We start from the raw sequence: 20,767 nt of genomic DNA, 5'->3' as shown, positions 1-20,767 counted from the left end.
AACACTTTCCAACACCATACACAAAAATAACTCAAAATGGATTAAAGATCTAAATGTCAGACCAGAAACTATAAAACTCGTAGAGGAAAACATAGGCAAAACACTCTGATGTAAATCATGGCAAGATTCTCTATGACCCATCTCCCAGAGTAATGGAAATAAAAGCAAAAATAAACAAATGAGACCTAATTAAACTTAAAAGCTTTTGCACAACGAAGGAAACTATAAGCAAGGTGAAAAGGCAGCCTTCAGAATGGGAGGAAAAAAATAGCAAATGAAGCAAAGAATTCATGACAAAGAATTAATCTCAAAAAGTGACAAAGAATTAATCTCAAAAATATAAAGGCAGCTCATGCAGCTCAATTCCAGAAAAATAAATGACCCAATGAAAAAAAACGGGCCAAAGAACTAAACAGACATTTCTCCAAAGAAGACATACAGATGGCTAACAAATATATGAAAAGATGCTCAACATCATTCACTCTTTATCAGAGAATTGCAAATCAAAACCACAATGAGGTACCATCTCATGCTGGTCAGAATGGCCACCATCAAAGTCTATAAACAATAAATGCTGGAGAGGGTGTGGAGAAAAGGAACCCTCTTACACTGTAGGTGGGAATGCAAACTGGTACAGCCACCATGGAGAACAGTGTGGAGATTCCTTAAAAAACTGGAAATAGAACTGCCATATGACCCAGCAATCCCACTTCTGGGCATACACATCGAGGAAACCAGAATTGAAATAGACACATGTACCCCAATGTTCATTGCAGCACTGTTTACAATAGCTAGGACATGGAAGCAACTGAGATGTCCATCAGTAGATGAATGGATAAGAAAGCTGTGGTACATATACACAATGGAATATTACTCAGCTATTAAAAAGAATGCATTTGAATCAGCTCTAATGAGGTGGATGAAACTGGAGCCTATTATACAGAGTGAAATAAGTCAGAAAGAAAAACACCAGTACAGTATATTAACATATATATATGGAATTTAGAAAGATGGTAGCAACAACCCTATGCATGAGACAGCAAAAGAGACACAGATATAAGGAACAGATTTTGGACTCTATGGGAGAAGGCAAGGGTGGGATGATTTGAGAAAATAGCACTGAAACATGTATATTACCATATCTGAAATGGATCACCAGTCCAAGTTTGGTGCACGAGCCAGGCACTCAAAGCTGGTGCACTGGGACAACCCAGAGGGATGGGATGGGGAGGGAGGTGGGAGGGTTTTGGGAAGGGGGACACATATACACCCTTGGATAATTCATGTCAATGTAGGGCACCACACATTTGTAAAGTAATTAGCCTCCGATTAAAATAAATATTTTTTAAAAAAGAAAAAGCACACACATTGAGTAGCTAATGCATATACTAGGCACTGTGTTAGCCTCATAGCATGCAATATGATCTCACTTCAAAGGTGAGGGGCAGAAAGGAGCAACCTGCTATATTCACTTGTTAAAGAAATATTTCCTGAGAGCATTCAACATACTGATTTTTTTTTAGGGTCTAGATACACAACAGTCAATGAAAGGAACAAAGCTATAACATTACATATACAAATCAACTTATTCTACAAATATTTAACAAATACCTACCTTATGCCCCAAATTCTGCTAATTGTTGGAGACACCAGAGTGAGCAAACCTCTGACCTCAAGACGCTGACAGTTCAACAGAGACTGACAAATGAAAAGACAACACCAAAAAGGTAAGAGTGCTCTGGGAACACCAGATAGGTAGATAATAGAGGGAAATGTACTTCTACCGCTGTCTGGTCAAAATATGAGTTACCTATATGCTTTGAGTGAAAGTGAAAGTTACCCAGGATCATCTGACTCTTTGCAACCCCATGGACTATACAGTCCATACTGGAGTGGGTAGCCTCTCCCTTCTCCAGGGGATCTTCCCAATGCAGGGATCAAACCCAGGTCTCCCACATTTCCAGGTGGATTCTTTACCAGCTGAGCCACAAGGGAAGCCCCATATGCTTTGAAGTTACAAATATAAAACGATCTCTCTGCTAATTTAGTCCCGTGCAGTATTCTGCCATTGATCTGGTTACATTTAGAACATAAACTTAGGTAAATAGTAATTAACTATGGCATCTCTATCTGTATATCTTCATTTCCCCCCTTCTGTTATAAAACAGTAATTATTTTTGCTATCAATACTGTTCATCTTCTTTTGTGGGAAAGCCCTGATACACTCATTGTTCAAGTCCCCTTCTTCAAGATACTGGGTTCCAGGTACTTTCCTGGTGATCCAGTGGTAAAGAATCTGACTGTCAATGCACAGGACACATGTTCTATCCCTGGTCCAGGAAGATCTCACATACTGCAGAGCAGCTAAGCCCATGCACCACAACTACTGAGCCCTGGCTCTGGAGTCCATGTGGCACAACTACTGAAGCTCACGCTCCCTAGAGGTCGTGCTCCACAACAAGAGAAGCCACTGCAATAAGAAGCCTGTGCACCACAACTAGAGAAAGCCCCCATGCAGCAATGAGGACTCTGACCGGCCAAATATAATTTCAAAAGGATATTGGATTCTGAATAGTTTTGGGTCCTCACTGCACAACTTACTATGAATTCCCCAAGGCAGCAAGGTCACTAACAGAGCATCATCCTTCTTAATTCAGCTTGGTCTGAAACTATTGGAAAGTCATCCCACTTTACATTCTCCTCAGGGACCCTCAGTGCCTGGCTCCAGTGATGGATCAGATCTGGGAAACAAGTGAAAGCTTTGCAGAAAAGTGAATCCTTAAGCTGGCTTTCAAGGGATGGGTAGGAGCTTATCAGGATGACAAAGTGTATTTTGGCCTCAGGGGGGAGAGGCGACTGAGACCAGGGATGGAGGGAAATGAGGGAAAACAGTCTCAACAGAAGTAAGAGCCTACATGATGGCCACAGCCACAGCCACGCAGCAAGTTGGGGGAGACACACATTTCTGAGTTCAGGAAGGGGAGAGAGTTATAGCAGGCAGGCTCAAAACTTCAGCTGCCACTGGTGCTGAAGGAATCCTTGGTGCTGAGTGAACTCTACCAAATTTTGTACCTGAAAGGAGCCACTGAGATTTTATCCAAAGGCATACAGGATAACATGCTGTATTAGGAAGGTTTGTTGTATTACGATAACAGTATTAACATTTCATTGTGCATGTATATGGCAGTTCATTGTCCCAGCAATTCAGACCTACTCTGTCTTCACTTGAAGAGTTGATTAATTTCCCTTTGGCAGTAACTTCTCTGACTCCCAAACTCTCTTATGCTGCAGTGGCCACATGTTTTCCTCTCAAGAGGTAGATATCTTTAAGGGCTTCCACAACAAATAGCTCCAAGGCTTAATGGTTTTGTAAGGCAAAGAGTCACCCACTTGATTTTTATCCGTCTTATGAACTTTGACTTTTTGGATGTGAATTAAAAAGCAGTGAAGTCATGTTCTCTGGTTTCAAAAGTCAATTATACATGTAAAATCTGTGCCTCTGTCCTAAACCACTTAGCAGACTTGTTATATTGCATGCTTTCAGTGAGCAGACCTGATCTTTATCTTAAAGGATCTTTTTTTGGATAAAAGAATTAATCTAGACTGATGAATGAAATTGTTTAGTCTGTCTCACTCTGGTGGGTTTAGTTTCTAAGATACTGAAACTTAGGCTTGTGTGCGTATGCTCAGTTGCTGAGTCATGCCTGACTCTTTGTGACCCCATGGATTGTAGCCTGTCAGGCTCCTCTGTACAAAGGATTTTTCCAGGAAAGAATACTGGAGTGGGTTGCTGTTTCCTACTTAGGCTGGGTTATGCCTATTTACTACTTTTGTTTTTCTTTCAAAAGCCCAGTGACTGCCAAATAGGTGGATTTTGGCAACTAATAGATTTCAGGCAATTCTAAATGATTTGATAAAAGGTTTTTCAGACATCTGGGGAGATCATGCTCAGTATTGACAAATGAGGGCCATTCTCACTTCAGGAGGAGCCCACAGGAGCCTGGCCACAGTCTAGATGCTCACTGGTACTTGTAGAGTAAACATAGACTTCCACAAATCACTATTTGTGTTCTAACAGTCTTTCTTTAATGATGAAGGAATGTACTATAATTAGATAATCAAGTGCTGGGGTCCAGCCCTGGTGGATCCAGGGAATTCGAAGCGTGGACAGCGTTGGTGAGGAAAGACTTATTTATTTATTAATATAAGATTAGATTAAGAAACAGTAGTATAGTAGGAAAATTAAGTGGAGAAAGAATGCTGAATAACTTGGCTTACAGGGAAGGCCAATAAAGTTCCAGACAAGGAGCTTGCACTATCTACGTTGGGCCACCGGTGCCCACTTGAATATCTAAGGATGCCCCTTCTTGGGCTCCCTTTCGCGCAGGTCTTAAAAGCCAGGGCAAGTAAGTAGACTTAGTGAGCCGCCCCGCTCCAGATGGGAATTCAGCCTGAAATTAGAGTAAAGAGGAGACACGGGGGAAACCAGTCCAGCGACTGGCTCCATCCTCTATTGTTCAGAAGGCCTTTCATACTTTTGATAAAACATGGAGATCAATGGGTAACACAAAGTTATGCAGCATTAGCAGTCCGGACTCATCAAAACCAGGCTTTTCTCTCTGCATACCTAATTGTATATACAAGTCTTAGGTAATTTACATCATCTTCCAGCCAAAAGGGCCAATTAACATTTTACAGCCTTTTTTTCTGATAAGCGTTTGTCAACCAGAAGACTTATTTGTGTTGATCTTCCCAAAGTCTGGTGCCATTCTCAGAAAGCACTAAATAAAGTTACATTCTTACATAGCAAGGACAGAAGAGGAGTGCAGTGATATATAACAAAGAGAAAAGTAATTAACTCAAAAGTCTAGTGTTGCTAACATCAAAATTACTATATATCTTTTTCCATATCCCGTTTACATTGATTATCATCCTCCCAGGTGCCTAAAAGATAAAGAATATGGAGGCCTGGTAGCAATCATTGAGTCAACAGTGAAAACCCGTCACCAATATGATTTTTAACTCTTTAGAAAAGGCTCTGTATCTTTAAGATGCTTTTAAGCTTTGTGCCTCTCGCGGTTGGGGGGCTGTAAGCAATTCAGAAGCTGTAAGAGGTCCGGGGGAACCTGTTAGGCAAGCTAGAGAGTTATGGGGGGGGGGTTAACTGAAACATCCCTTTCAAATGCAGAAGGCTAAAGGCCTGATTTGACTTTTTCCAGAGAATATTAGAAGAGTGGAAAAGCAGGCAGATTCTTATTTTTGGGGGGGTGGGGGGATGCTCAGGAAATTCCAGGGGGAAAACCTGAGGTCTGATTAGCCTTGCCATCAGAGCTCTGCCGCATGACCTTGTCACGGGTGGAATTCCTCACGCTGGCTCCCGGCAATCAAGGAAAGGAAATACTGTGAATCAAGACAAAGACATACCACATTATCTTGGTCTTCAGCTAAAATTTGAGTCTTCGTTTTAAATTTTAAAAGAATTTTTTTTAAAAAATAAAGGATAAAGGTGATGAGAGTGCAGGTATAAGGATCAAGGGAGAGGTAAATGGAGCAGGAACAGATAAGACTGAAGACTGGACAAGAGAAAGAGACAGCAGGAAGATAAAGGTGAGGCTTCTGGGACGATAGGACTGCCAGCCACTACACAATATGAAGCTTAAACCTCTATGGCTCTCATTAATCTCTTGTCAGTGAGAATTTGCTGATGCAGGGACTGCATGGTGTGATGCAAGCCTCTCCCACCTCTTCTTGTCATTTTTCAAGGTGAGTCACTGCCAACCGGAGGGAGCAGGTCTCACAACCTGAGAGGAGTGATGCTGTAGCTGCCCACTGTCCACTCCCTCAGAAGGATAGGACAGGAGTAAGCAGGGACAGAGAGAGGAGAAGACAGAGGGAGGAGAAATAGAGAGCTATCAGGAGTGGGAGAAACAAAGGGAGGGGAAAGCATTTCATGAGTGAGGGTCCTGAGGCTTCCTGGGGCTGGGAAGGCAGCCTTAACAAACACGGTGATGCTGAAACCAGAGGCTCAAGTGGCCACTTGTCACCCAAGCGGAAGCTGAGTTCAGTGGTCCCAGAGGTGCCCAAACCCTCTTCCCAGAAAGGGACAACTGCCCCACATTGAGTGCCATAAATCAGACACCGGCCAGGGTTCCTGGCCTTCCCTAATATATAGAAATTGACTAGAGGCCAGACAAGAAATTCAAGCAAGGCTTTATTGGGGTCTCTGCTGCAGCAGAGGGGAGCAAGAACAAACAAAAGGTTTGTTTGATGTTAGCCGTGGGTTTATCATAAATGATCTTTATTATGTTGAGATGTGTTCCCTCTATATTAACCTTAATGAGAGGTTTTTTTTTCTGATGAGAGTTTTTATCATAAATGGATATTGAGTTTTGTCAAATATATTCTTCTGTATTTACTGAGATGATCATGTCATTTTTAGTCTTTCTTTTGTTAATGTGGTGTATCACATTGAGTTATTTGTGAATGTTGAACCATCCTTGCATTCTGGGATAAATCCCACTTGATCATGGTATATGATCCTTTTCATATTTTGTTGAAATCAGTTTGCTAATATTTTGTTGAGAATTTTTCATCTATGTTCATCAGATATGTTTGCTTGCAATTTTCCATTATGTATTGTCCTTGACTGGTTTTGGTATCAGGTGGCCTCATAGAATGAATGTGAGAGTGCTCCCAGCACCTCACTTTGGGGGAATAGCTTGAGAAGGATAGGAATTTGCTCTTCTTTATACATTTAGTAGAATTCCCCTGTGAAGCCATCTGGTTCTGGACTTTTGCTTGCTGAGATTTTTTTTTTTTAATTACAAATTCAATTTTGCTGCTTATGATAGGTCTGTTCATGTTTTCTTCTTCTTCCTCATTCAGTCTTGGAAGATTGTAATGTTTCTAGAAATTTGTCTATTTCTCATAGGTTGTCCAATTTGTTGGCATTTAACTGTAGCGGTCTCTTATGACTCTTTTGCTTTTACATGATATCAGTTGTTATTTCTCCTCTTTTATTTATTTTGTTTATTTAGGTCCTCTCTCATTTTTTTTTTTTCTAGATGAGCCTGGCTAGATATTTAACAGTTTTGTTTGACTTTTCAAAAAAGCCAGCTCTTGGTTTCACTGAACCAGATGGCGTCACAGTACCTTTCCTTAATGATCTATAATAGCAACTGTTTTGTAGGTTATTGCTCTTATTAGCCTCTCCTATCTCTTTGAAATCACCTCTCTTCCAGATCAGAAGGTATACAGCCAGTGGTTATACTAATCAAGTGCTCTGCACACTTCAAGGTTTTGGGAGTTCTTACATCTTCTTTGAGGAAAACAAATTTTTTCCCTTTAAAAAATATTGTGTTTCTCCCCCATCTCTATTTCTGTATTTAAATTGGAATAAATCTTTGTTCAGAAACAATTTTGTCAATTTTACCCCACCACTTGAGCCAAGTGGAAAAATCCTAGGGAGCGATAAATCCAAACTTGACCTTTCCTTGTGTGCATGCTCTTCTTGTATCTCTCATTCCCACATGTGATTATATTTTCCAGCCTCCTCAATAGTTCCTTCATGGCCAGAAAAGACACAGCCAGACTTTGTAGTGTTATGGGTGATGGTCTGATAAGCACCCAGAGACTGTTCTTCCATAAATGACAGCATCAAAGAAGCCACTGTCGAGAGATATTTTTGGTAATGCTGTTTTTAGGAAATGCTAGGAAAATGCTTCCTATGGTAACTTACTAGCATGAAGGAAATCACCAAAAAACTTTCATACGTCATGGCAATTTTCAGACGATTAAGTAGATTTGAAATTTACCTACCTGCTTAAGACAATTTCAAAATGCCTTTATTAAAGATCTAATTGTAGTTGTGTACAATTAATCATCACTGGAGAATTTTTCTATTATTCTTCTCTTATCTAGGTAATTGATTTGAACTACTTGAGTCTTCCCTACCAGTGACAGCTGGTAAAGAATCTGCCTGCAATGTGGGAGACCTGGGTTTGATCCCTGTGTTGGGAAGATTTCCCTGGAGAAGGGATCAGCTACCCACTCCAGTATTCTGGCCTGGAGAATTCCATGGATTGTATAGTCCATGGGGCAGCAAAGAGTCGGACATGACTAAGCAACTTTCACTTTTCACTCACTTGAGTTCATATGCTTGAGTAGTATCCCAAGTTGATAGAAGCTTGGAAAAAATTCTGGCCCAAGAGGCAAGAAACAAGAAAAACTGGGAAATAAACTCTTTGTGTAGTTGAGTAAACAAGACAGTTGAGAAGAATTCTGTGTTGGATATTATCCACTGGCAGCCAGCAACATTCCCACTCCTTCCTGTAGCCTCTCCTGTCTTACAGCAGCTGGATGTTTGGGAGTTGTGTTCTCTAGACTCTTGACAGCAGAGTTCTAAATATGGTTTTACCAGTGAGGTTGACTCATGCTAGCTTTAGGAATGAGAAGTTTAAACCGATTCCACTCTATCCATCAGAAGGCATGGACATATGGGTTCTGTATAGATCAGTGTCTTTGCCTGAGATTCCTGATCAGTTCTGTCTCCTGCTGGTCATCTACTCAGGACATTGGTAGAGGTTTTCTACAGATTTCTGGCCAATAGGTGACAAAGGCTATGCCCTGGCTGTAACCACGCTGGTGGTGGTAGACCTGAAATATCGTGTCGTTTCCTCACTTTCACTTCTGCTGCCCTTCCAACAGTTTTCTAAACATCTAATCCCCTTTATTAAGTCCTTTTCTACTTGAAAATTTTCAGTGGCTTATGTTCCTTCCTTATCTTGACAGAGAGATTTTATTTAAATTATTTCTCATTTTATTTGACATTTCAAGGGTCAAATGTTAGCACTTTTATCATACATTATTAAAAGACAACCTAAATTGCTTGGAATTAATCTCATGCTGTTTGCTCTTGCAAACCAAACATTTTACTTATGAAAAGCCCTTTTCGATTATTTTACTGTAACTCGGTGGTTCATTATAAGATTAAGTTCTCCAAGAATTCCTTCACTGACCGATAGATCCCTATTTGCTAAGGATGATAATTTTAAAGCAGTGGTTCCCAAAAGGGTTAGGGAATCCCCCACCCGGCCCCCCGGGAGACACCTGGGGACGCTGTTGTCAAATTGTGGGGGAGTGTGCTATAGGTATCTAATGGTGCTGCTAGCCATCCTACAATGCACGGAAATGACCCCCCACACACACCCTGCCATCAACAAAGACTCATCAGATCCAGACTCTCAATTGTACTAAGGCTGAAAAATTTTAAACAGAGGATGTGTGTACATGCTAAGTTGTTTCAGTTGTGTCTGACTCTTTGCAACCCTATCGACTGTAGCCCACCAGGCTCCTCTGTCCATGGAATTCTCCAGGCAAGAATACTGAAATGGGTTGCTGTACCCTCCCTTCCTGCAATTACACATCTGTTGATTCTAAGCTAGGACTCCTCTGTTGACTTTTACTGTACCCTTCAAATGATTCATTTCCTTCTTGCTTTACATCTGATAAAGCACAACACTTTGGCTCCCTCTGATTCCTGCAATGTCTGCTCCTTATCCATGTAGCCTGTTCTCCTGTGAGGACCTAGTTCTCATCAAGTATTCCATGGACCATGTCTCCATGTATCCTCGAGATGTGCTAACTGGCTGTGAGCAGCTGTCAGAGTCATCCATGTGGACAAAACAGAAGGAGAACTTCATTCATTTCTGTGTACAGGATCACGGAATTACAGGAGAGGGAATGTCTAAACATACATTCCCCCTGCTGCTGCTAAGTCACTTCCATCGTGTCCAACTCTGTGCGACCCCATAGACGGTAGCCCACCAGGCTCCCCCGTCCCTGGGATTCTCCAGGCAAGAACACTGGAGTGGGTTACCATTCCCTTCTCCAGTGCATGAAAGTGAAAAGTGAAAGTGAAGTCGCTCAGTCGTGTCCGACTCTTAGTGACTCCATGGACTGCAGCCCACCAGGCTCCTCCATCCATGGGATTTTCCAGGCAAGAGTACTGGAGTGGGGATCCATTGCCTTCTCCACTAGCTATGAGGAAACTGAAATCCAGAGAGGTAAATGTACTCCCCCAGAGCTATCCATTTCTAAATTGCTAAAATTCTCTCTGCTAGCAGTCACAGGGAGGCTTCCCTGGTAACTCAGGTGGTAAAGAATCCACCTGCAATGCAGGAGAGCCTGATTTGATTCCTGGGTCAGGAATCTTATCCCCTGGAGAAGGGATAAGATATCCACTCCAGTACTCTTGGGCTTCACTGGTAGCTCAGACAGTAAAGAATCCGCCTGCAATCTGGGAGACCTGAATTCAGTTCCTGGTTTGGCAGCCCACTCCAGTATTCTTGCCTGGAGAATCCCCAGGGACAGAGGACCCTGGTGGGCTACATTCCACGGGGTCACAAAGAGTCAGATACGACTGAATGACTAAGCACAGCACAGCATTCACAGGACTTAGAAAAGCTCTCACCTTATTCCAAGACAGAATGTTTCTGAAGAGAAGACTTAACTAAAGATGGAAAAAATATTCTGTTCAATGCCAAGCCCATTTGTCACTTCTCAAGATCATTTATGCTCCCAACACATCTTAACTTGGGATTAACCCAGTTTTGAGAGGGAGGTTTTCAGTACTCTTTGGATTAAATTCACTTCTCCCCCGAGGAGAATGACAGCGAATAAGCGTTAGCTCCAGAGGCTTGCCGTGCTTAATTCAGACCTGGCTTGTTCCTTCTCCAAGAGGATCTGTAAGAACTCATTAGTCAACATTACTCCTGCTTGAGTTTCAGTCTTGCTAATAATATGTTTTTAAAATGGAAACAAACACCTAAGAGTGGGAAAGAGATAAAATAAGTTTTAATATATCAATATGATGATCAGATATGCTGGTATGAAAAAAGGTATTGCAGAATATTTATTGGCACAAAAAATATCCGTAATATATTAAAGGAAAAAAGAAAACAGATGATCAAAGGACATGTAGTGTGATCCCAATTCTGATTTAAAAATAGTATGTATACTATGGGAAAAAGTAAGGTTTTTCCCCCTCTGCACTTTTCAGAACTTTTCAAATTTCCTGAAAGGAAGCATTTGTAATTTTAAAGGAACCTATGACTAGCCATGTTAGCATGAAAAAGACCCAAAAAATAGGACTGAAAAGGGATACAGACCTTTGCAATCAAAAGCCCATTGAGGTCCTTTAAGGCTATAGTTTCCATGGAAAGGAGAGAAGCCAGATTTGTAAGGAATCCTAAAGACAGCAATTAAGAAGTGGGAGAGTGACCCCACACTACAGATCCATACCTAAGAGAAACAGTGAAATGGGGAAAAGAAAGATCATGGCTAAAGACGAAGAATAGGATGATAAATGGGATACATAGGTCCAACAGGATGATACATTTTATTTTTCTAAGAGGCAACAAAATTCACTCACCAAAACATTTTCTTTTTCTTTTTTAGGATAGAGAAGGAACATATATTAGTCAAGATTCTTCGGCAAAGCAAAACCATTACTATATATATACACTCTATCTATCTATTTAATTTATCATCTATCTATGAAGAAACACCCGGAATAATGTTTGGCCAAACATCTGGGTACCTTGTGACCCAATCAAACTGATGCATGAAATTAACCACCACAGTCTCAAGGGATGGAAAGAAACTGAATATGAGAAGAAGGACCTGACTCAGAACAGAGTTCTGACAGGCAAGGGGAATTACAGCGGTGAGAAGTGAGCGGTGCAATTGTGCAGAGGAGGTCTTCCCAGAGGTGAGCTGAGCAGAGAGGCAATCATGGCATGTTCAAGGAAAATGAAAGGTTTCAAAATAAAAAAAGGCCTCACTTTTATGGATGTGAGCTCACTGGACTCATTTCTCTAAAGTATAAATATATATATATTTTTACTACTCATTTGCAAATTTGCTACCGCAATCACAAATTAACTGTTACATTTTTTAAAATTGTATTCAATCTCTGAAAATGCGAAAGAAAAAAAATATATTATCCATCTCCTTGAGGCAGTCCTAGATTGTCATTTTCATTAAATTTTATTTAAATTAAATGTATTTATTTAATTAAACATCTTTTTACAGCAGAAGCCTGAGTGTTCTGTTGAAATTCATCCCTTGAGCAGAGTTCATAAATGATGACTCCAGCTTTGTGACCCTTGCTACCACGCAGAAAGTGACTACATAACAAGAATCTACAAAGATGTGAAAATTGTTATTTGGGAAGAGCAACTCCGAAGCATCCTATACAAGAGAGAAATTTCATAAGGAAGCCAAATGTATAGAATTCTATCGAGTTATTCACATATAGCTGAAATATAGCTGAGCATTTTGCTCCAAACCTGCAGAATCTCTTTAGCAATTCGTCTTAACAGTCTCCTCTCCTTTATATATTTAGAATCATTTAAGACTCCTGCTGCACTGAATGGGAAATTCTGCGCATCTAGTTTTCTGAAGAGAATAATTTGTCACATTTGAACACTTGACCCAAGTTATAAGCATAAGCATAACACGCTTCTGCAGGTGTATGCTGACTGTTCACTCTGCCCGGTTTGCCTTCTGCTTATCCCAGTTCATGAGGCGTAGTCTCACAGAAGCGCCTGCAGTTTCCAGGCTAAGACACTCCGGATGGCTTAAGTAAAAGGGGAATATTTTAGATCACCCCAAGCCAAAATCCTTGATATAAGGCTAACTTTGGACACGGCTACATTCAGACCTCCAACAGCACAGGACTGTATTATGTTCACACCTTGGCTCTACCTACCCTGAAAGCAGAATTCTGTTTTCAGCCAGTGTCTGATGATGGTGAGACCCTTAGGATTTCAGGCATTTGATTCAATTCTGCCTATGCTGGAGATAGACAGTTGGAGATCTGGCCTAGTTTTGTTGCTGTTGTTGATCAGTCCTGTCCTACTCTTTGGAACCCCATGGACTGCAGCACACCAGGCCTCCCTGTCCCTCAACATCTCCCAGAGTTTGCACAAGTTCATGTCCATTGAATTGGTGATGCTAGCTTACAGCTATAAAACTCCATTCTCATCTCCCTATTTGGAACAGATGTATATAAAAAAGATCACTTTATAAAGATCAGCCTTGTGTAGCACAGGAAAGTATATTCAATATCCTGTAATAAACCATAATGGAAGAGAATATGAAGAAGAATACATATATATATATAACGAAGTCACTTTGCTGTACAAGAGAAAGTAACACAACATTGTAAATCAACTATATTTCAATAAAATAAAAAATAAAGATCATCTTCTTGTTCCTCATTTTCCTTTGCTTCCTTCATCTTTCAGATACCCTTCAAATCACAACCATTGCTTTTCCTTTTTCTCCTAAGGGTGTAAATTTGGTTGCAATTCATCAAATAATCGAGCAAGGTGTGTTCCTTGTCTGTGAAATTATGTGTATATAGTGCCACCTAGTGTCCAGATAGCAGAAAATCTAACTCAAACAATGCAAACAAGAGGCCTTCCGTGGCTCAGAAGGTAAAGCTAAAGCGTCTGTCTACAATGTGCGATATCCGTGTTCAATTCCTGGGTTGGGAAGATCCCCTGGAAAAGGAAATGGCAATCCACTCCAGTACTATTGCCTGGAAAATCCCATGGACAGAGGAGCCTGGTAGGCTACAGTCCATGGTGTAGCAAAAAGTCGGACACGACTGAGTGATTTCACTTTCACTTTCATGCTGAAGCTCCAATATTCTGGCCACTTGATGCGAACAGCCGACTCATTGGAAAAGACCCTGATGCAGAGAAAGATTGAAGGCAGAAAGAGAAGAAGGCGACAGAGGATAAGATGGTTGGACGGCATCACTGATTTAATGGATATGAACTTGGGCAAACTCCGGGAGCTGGTGAGGGACACAGAGGCCTAGCAGTGCAGCAATCTGCCGGGTTGCAAAGAGCTAGACACAACTCGGGGACTGAACAACAACAATGCTGAATTTGGGCAAAACACAGATTGGAGGAAAAATTACTACCAACTCCACTGATCTGTATTATGTTTACACCTGTTTCAGCGAAAAAGACTTGGCTTATTGAAAAATTCAATACTTGAGCCTTAAGATGCAGAAATTTTGCCAGATTTTAGAGCTTTTACACATCAAATGACTCATATGATCACACTCAGAGTTAGTAAAGAGTTTATTCTTACATAGAAACTTACTTGAAATAGTGTATTTTCTGACAGATTTATGTAATAAAATTGGACCTGTATTTCCTATGGAAAACATTCATTAATGTGTGTTATCAGTCACTCAGTCATATTCTACTCTTTGTGACCCCATGGACTGTAGCCCGCCAGGCTCCTCTGTCCATGGGATTCTCCAGGCAAGAATACTGGAGTGGGTAGGCATTCCCTTCTCCAGGGAATCTTTCTGACCCAGGGATTGAACCTGGGTCTCCTGCATTGCAAGCAGACTCTTTACTATCTGAACCACCAGGGAGAATATTCCTTCACAGATCAAGTGAAAGTTTTTGGAGAGACTATGTTCCAGGGGAGAAAAGTGCTTCCTAGGTACAGCTCCTTGTCAGCAGGCTACCTCTGTAGATGTGTCCAGGGGTTTCTCCTGCCACTAAACAGTGCCAGGCAGCGCTGACACCCCAAGGGAAATGATGCTGCAGACAGATCCACACATCATTGGCAGGGAGTGGCAAGGGGCAAGATGGCCATTGAGGCTGGAAAGTTAATCAACATGTCTAAGATCAGATAATGGTAAAACATTAGTTTCCTGTTCTCCAGTTTTAGGCATGCAGAACTATAGCTGGATTGTGCCTTAACACTGTCTCTTCACACTTTGGAAAAGCACAGAAAGGAGGAAGGGGTATTGGGTAGAGGGTGCTCTGGCTCATGATCTTATATACCTTTGACTCCCCTCAGGAGTCAAAAGGAATGTAAGAATTCCATGGATAAAACTGAAGCGTGTCCACTCCAGTCAGAAGGGAAATAAGTGCTGATAGCTCTAGGGAATGGTGTCATTCCCAGACAATAATAGTCTAAAAAGTTTAGCTTTTTGTTCCTAAGAAAGTTTTTAGTATTTGGTTCTTTTAAAGTTGTTATGGATTAAGGGAAAGTATTTGGGGAGATGTGATCTTCTACTGCCTTGCACTCTTCTTTTTAAATTTATTATTATTGTTATTTTTATGACTGTGCCACATGGCATGTGGGATCTTCGTTCCCTGATCAGGGATTGAATCTGTGCTCTTTAGTGTGGAAACGTGGAGTCTTAACCACTGGACTGCTAGGGGAGTCCCTGCCTTGTACTCTTCTGGGTCTTTTTTAACTTATATGAGCCGTCCATCCTCTTTCCATCACCCTCTGGATCTTCTCACTTTCCTGAAGAGCTTTCTTCAGCTTTCTTCTCTCTGCCTTTCTCACCTGTCCCATTCAGCATCTTTATCACCAAAATTTAAATGACTGCAGAATCTCTCTCCAACTCCAACCCCAGTCTCAAATTCCAGCTGCAAATTTGGGCTGATAGTTGGATGCCTCTGCTGCTGCTGCTGCTGCTAAGTCGCTTCATTCATGTCCGACTGTGCAACCCCATAGACGGCAGCCCACCAGGCTCCTCCATCCCTGGGATTCTCCAGGCAAGAACACTGCAGTGGGTTGCCATTTCCTTCTCCAATGCATGCATGCATGCTAAGTCGCTTCAGTCGTGTCTGACTCTGTGTGACCCCATGGACAGCAGCCCACCAGGTTCCTCTGTCCACATGATTCTCCAGGCAAGAATATTGCAGTGGGTTGCCATTTCTTTCTCCCTGGATGTCTCTAGAATTTTCTATGATTCAGAACTGCAAACTTTGCCTCCCTCCCTCTTTCACTTCACCCAAATCCTCATTTTATGTAAGCACCAGTTCTCCTTTCAATGTTTTATTTCTGGCTTATCCCTAACATCCCCATTGGCTAACTGTTTCGTCCTGACTTCTTGCTTCCTTACCGGTCTCCAATTTTGAGATTGTAAAGTTCCTCTCGAGCTTCCTTTCCTCATTATTCTCACTATTAGACCTGATAAAATCCCTGCCTCTAGTCCCTCTCTACTTTACATGTCACTGTCATATCTAGTATTTGGAGGCATCTTCTAGCCTGTCATGAACAAATTGCATGCCCCCAATTTTGTATGCGGGAGGCTATATGGTCAGGCCCCCAAGAGGGCTGCCCTTTTGATCTCTGTCCATCTCCTGCTCAGTCCCTGCCTCAGCCACACCCTACTGGTAAAGGCCTGCACACTGGCCCCCTGCTCCAGACAGTGATTATTTTAATCTCTAGATGAGAACAGCTCCACTATGATAGTTCACCAAAGGGAAGACATCTGCCCTGTGGAGGTTGTTAGCCTGAGGGGCGGTGAGGGATGCTGGTTTCCCTGGTAACCAGTGAGCCAACCTTTCACTGGCAATCGCGCGCTCCCATGCCCTGGAGCCAAGACTGCTGCTGCGTCCTGCCTGCCATCTGCCGCGCATGGCGGGGTGTCACTCCAGGACTTGGCTTCAGACATGTAAGATCCCCCCTCATTCATTAAGCCATGGATGTTTCTGTTGCTGGCTCCAGGACTCTTTTTTTTTTTTTTAAGTTTTTTAATTTATTTATTTTTAATTGAAGGATAATTGCTCTACAATAATGGTTTCATTTCTCATTCCAAGGAGATTAGCTTGCCTTTTTGGAGGCCTGGGGTCTTCTGCTGTCGCTTAGAAGTTGCTCTGTAGGAGCTGTTCCATATTCTGATGAGCTTTTAATGTATTTGCAGGGAGGCAGGTGATCTCCCTGTCTTATTCCTCCCTTATCTTCCCCACCCTCCCAGGGCTCTTTCTTGAGGCTGGGCAAGTACAGGCTTGCAGGCCAATGAGTGCAGAGGCATGATGCCCAGTGCCACAGAATATGACTGTGCTTGGAGCTGGAGTCTTTCCAGACGCAATCAAGTTAAAACGAGTCATTGGAGCAGGCTCTCATCTGATTGTATCCTTAACAGAAGAGGAAACTGGGGAAACAGACATGCACGGAGGGAGGGCTATATGAAGACACAGTACGAAGACCTGCAAGTTGAGGAGAGAGGCTTCAGAAGAAACCAACCCTGGTGGTCCAGGGGTTAAGACTTCACCGTCCAAGGCAGGGGGTGTGGCTTCAATCCCTGGTAGGGAAGCTAGGATCCCACAACTCAAGGACAAAAAAATCAAAGCATATATGAATGATTCATGTTGGTGTTTGGCAGAAACCAACACAATTCTGCAAAGGAATTATCCTTCAATTTAAAACATAAATACATTTAAAATTTTAAAAGTCAAAACATAAAACAGGAGCAATATTATGGCAAATTCCATAAAGACTTTCAAAAAATAAATAAACTGAATTCAAAATAGAGAAGAAGAAACCAACCCGGCCAACACCCTGGTCTCAGGATTTGCCTCTAGATGGATGGCCTTCAGACTCCAGCTGCAGTGTCAGCCCTGCGCCGGGTCTCCAGTCTGCCAGGCTACCCTGCAGAGTTCCACCTTGCTAGTCCCTACGATCGTGTGAAACAATTCCTTAAAATAAATCTCCCTCTCTCTGAAATAGATATATGTATGTCCATTTGTTCTGGTCCTCTGGAGAACCCTGATTGCTTTAAGGCAAAATACAGTGCCAAATCTTTAGACAAATAATCAAACTCCTTTACAATATGTCCAAAGTCCCACTCCAGTTACACTTTAATTACTTTCTTTCAATTGTCCTTTGATGTTAACAATGATATTTATTAATTAACATTTAAGAAACATTTTTTCCTGTCATCTAAAAGGACTAATCTAGCAATTTACTTAATTTCTGTAAGTTTCAGTTTCTTCATCTGTAAAATGGGAATGATTCAGCCAATTATTCTACAAGCAGTTGTTGAACCACTGTGGGTGAGACAGATGCATTCATGACGTTGATACTTTAAAGACTAGTCAGTGGAGGCCTCCAACTGCCTAGTCTTTACTATTTACTAAGTGCCGTTTACTAAGAAGAGGACTAGTGAAGAGCAAATTTAGGGAAGGAGGTGAATTTCAAGTTTTGTTTGGGCCATGTTCAGGATGAAAGCTCTCATAGATATCTAAGGAGAGATGATAAATAAGCACAGAATATGTACAAATGGAGCTCTAAGATTAGAACAGGGCCAGAGGAAAGTGGTCTGCCTTGAAATGCTTTTAGAGTCATGAGATAAACAACATGATTTCAGATGTGTGGTGTCACATGAACCCATAGGACAAAATGTTTCGGGAGTTAGTGAGAAGCTTTGCAAAATGTTAATAAAGAGGTTCCATTATGGGATGATTGCATGAGGAGCTCTGAGGACCCACCCTCCAAGGCAAAAAGCACAACTGCTGAAAGCAGTCATCATTATCTATAGTTGCTACCACATATTACCTAAAATGTCCAATTTTCAACAAAAAATGAGACATTAAAAAAAAAAAAAAACCGAAAAGTATGATCCATATATTGGGGAGAACAGAGGCAATAGAGATGGCATGTGAAAAGGTCCAGATGTCAGATTTAATAGAGTTCAAAGAGCTATTATGAGTTTGTTCAATGAGTTAAAGAAAAACACACTTAAAGAAGGAAGGGCTAATGATAATGTTTCATCAAAAAGAGATTATCAATGAAGAGATAAAAGTTTTCAGAAAGAATCAAATGGAAATTATGGAGCTGAAAACATAATAATTAAAATGAAAAAAAAGTCATTAGAGGGGTTTGACAGATTGGTGCTGAAGAAAGGTAAGAGAATTTGAAATCATTATAGATTGTTCAGTCGCTAAGTTGTGTCTGACTCCACGGACTGCAGCACACCAGGCTTCCCTCTGTTCACTATCTCCGAGTTTGCTCAAACTCTTGTCCATGGAGTCGATGATACCATCCAACCATCTCATGTTGCCCCCTTCTCCTCTTGCCCTCAATATAGATTATGTAATCTGAAAACAGAAAGAGAAGGATGAGTGAAAAAGAACAGGGCCTTAGAGAAATGTGGGACATCAGTTAAGTATACCAATTTAGGTGTAACAAGAGTCCCAGGAGAGAGTAAAAGGAGCAGAAAAAATATTTGAAGAAATTATCGCTAAAAACCCCAAATTTGCTGGGAAAAAACCCTACATATCCAAGAAATTAAAACTCCAAGTATGATATAGAGATCTATACCAAGACAGACCATGGTGAGAATGCTGAAAGGCAAAGGAGAAATCCTGAAACTACCAGCAGAAGCATGACTTGAGTCACAAGCAGCAACTCTCCAGGGATCGCCTCTTAACCTGGCTTCTGAGCCCCGGGTCGGGTCTGCTCTGCAGCGCTATTGAGCAGCACCGACTTCACCTTTATAACACTCTCTTCACTCGTCAGTGTCTTAGTCGGTCGTGTCCAACTTTTTGCAACCCCGTGGACTGTAGCCTGCCAGGTGCCTCTGTCCAGGGGATTCTCCAGGCGAGAACACTGGAGTGGATTGCTATTCCCTTCTCCAGGGGATCTTCCCAACCCAGAGACTGAACCCAGGTCTGCTGCCCTGCAGGCAGATTCTTTACCATTTGAGCTACAGGGAAGCCCCGTAGTCAGGTTTGGCCACAGAATTTGTCGGGCCCAGTGCAAAATAAGAATGAGGGGCCTCATGTTCAAGATCTCTTAAGGATTTCAAGATGGTATTAGCAGAGCATTAAAACCAGGCTCAGGGACTATTCGGAGTGTGACGCCCAAGGCGTGAACCCACGAAACTGGCCCTGCTTAGCTTCTCAGTGTCTGACTTCCTGGATCTTAAGAACCATGCAGCAAGGTACACAATTGGCGTCTCTCTTGCTCATCACCGAATTCCTTTAGTTTTTCCCAGTGGCTATGGAAAGTCCTTAATTCAATTTATTTTTTTGCTAAACAACAAAATTTTGCTCTGCTGTATGGTACTTATTACATTGTTTCACTCATAAAAGCCTCATGGTTTAGCATACTGACCTTTTCAGAAGAGTACAGACAGCTGAAGCCCAAATATTTTATATTTATATTGCAGTTCTTAAATAATTTCACCATACTTATAAATCCATTGAAAAAGAAACCCATCAAACAGAATCCTACTTTTGTCTGAGTTGATCTATTAGATATGCAGTTTGTAGTACTTTCATTTTACAATTACTTAGGAAGTATCCCGCTGTTAACTTTAAGTAAGAATTCCTCCACTAAGGAAAAATTTTTTTTCCTTAGTATCCTGACCACCCGCAAGGAATATGGGATCTTAGTTCCCTGACCAGGGATTGAACCTGCACTCCCTGCTTTGGAAGCTCCAAGTCTTAACCACTAGACCAGGAGGGAGAACCCTAGAATTTAGAACTTTCTGATGAGTGAAAAATTACCTTAGCTTTGGATTCCATTTACAAAGTCACCCTGCATACTATATGACAGCTGTGAACAGGTAAATGTTGGTGGGTCTTTGGAAGTTTATCAAATTCCTCTGTCTCTTTTATATCTAATAAAATAGGGATACTACTACCTCTCTCACAAACTCTGCTACAGAGAATTAAAGAGAGTGTCTTATATGGCACCTAGGAGAGGCCTTAACACTTAGCAGCTATATAATAGATGTTACATTTTTCTCCCACTTATATGATAGTTTGTTGCCTTGATCTGCATGAAATGCTATTGGCTTCTTTCCTAGTTCACCCATGTCTTTAATGCCTACCAAGAATCACCAGAGGTTAGGTTGTTTTTTGAAATTCTTCTGATTTAAACATGCTAATAATGAACATGTCTCATTAACCACATCCCTCTAGCA

This window comes from Ovis aries, chromosome 25 (assembly GCF_016772045.2).
Source record: "Ovis aries strain OAR_USU_Benz2616 breed Rambouillet chromosome 25, ARS-UI_Ramb_v3.0, whole genome shotgun sequence".
In the NCBI taxonomy this organism is placed as follows: Eukaryota; Metazoa; Chordata; class Mammalia; order Artiodactyla; family Bovidae; genus Ovis; species Ovis aries.
The sequence above is the reverse complement of the archived record's forward strand: the minus strand, read 5'-3'. Positions refer to the sequence as shown.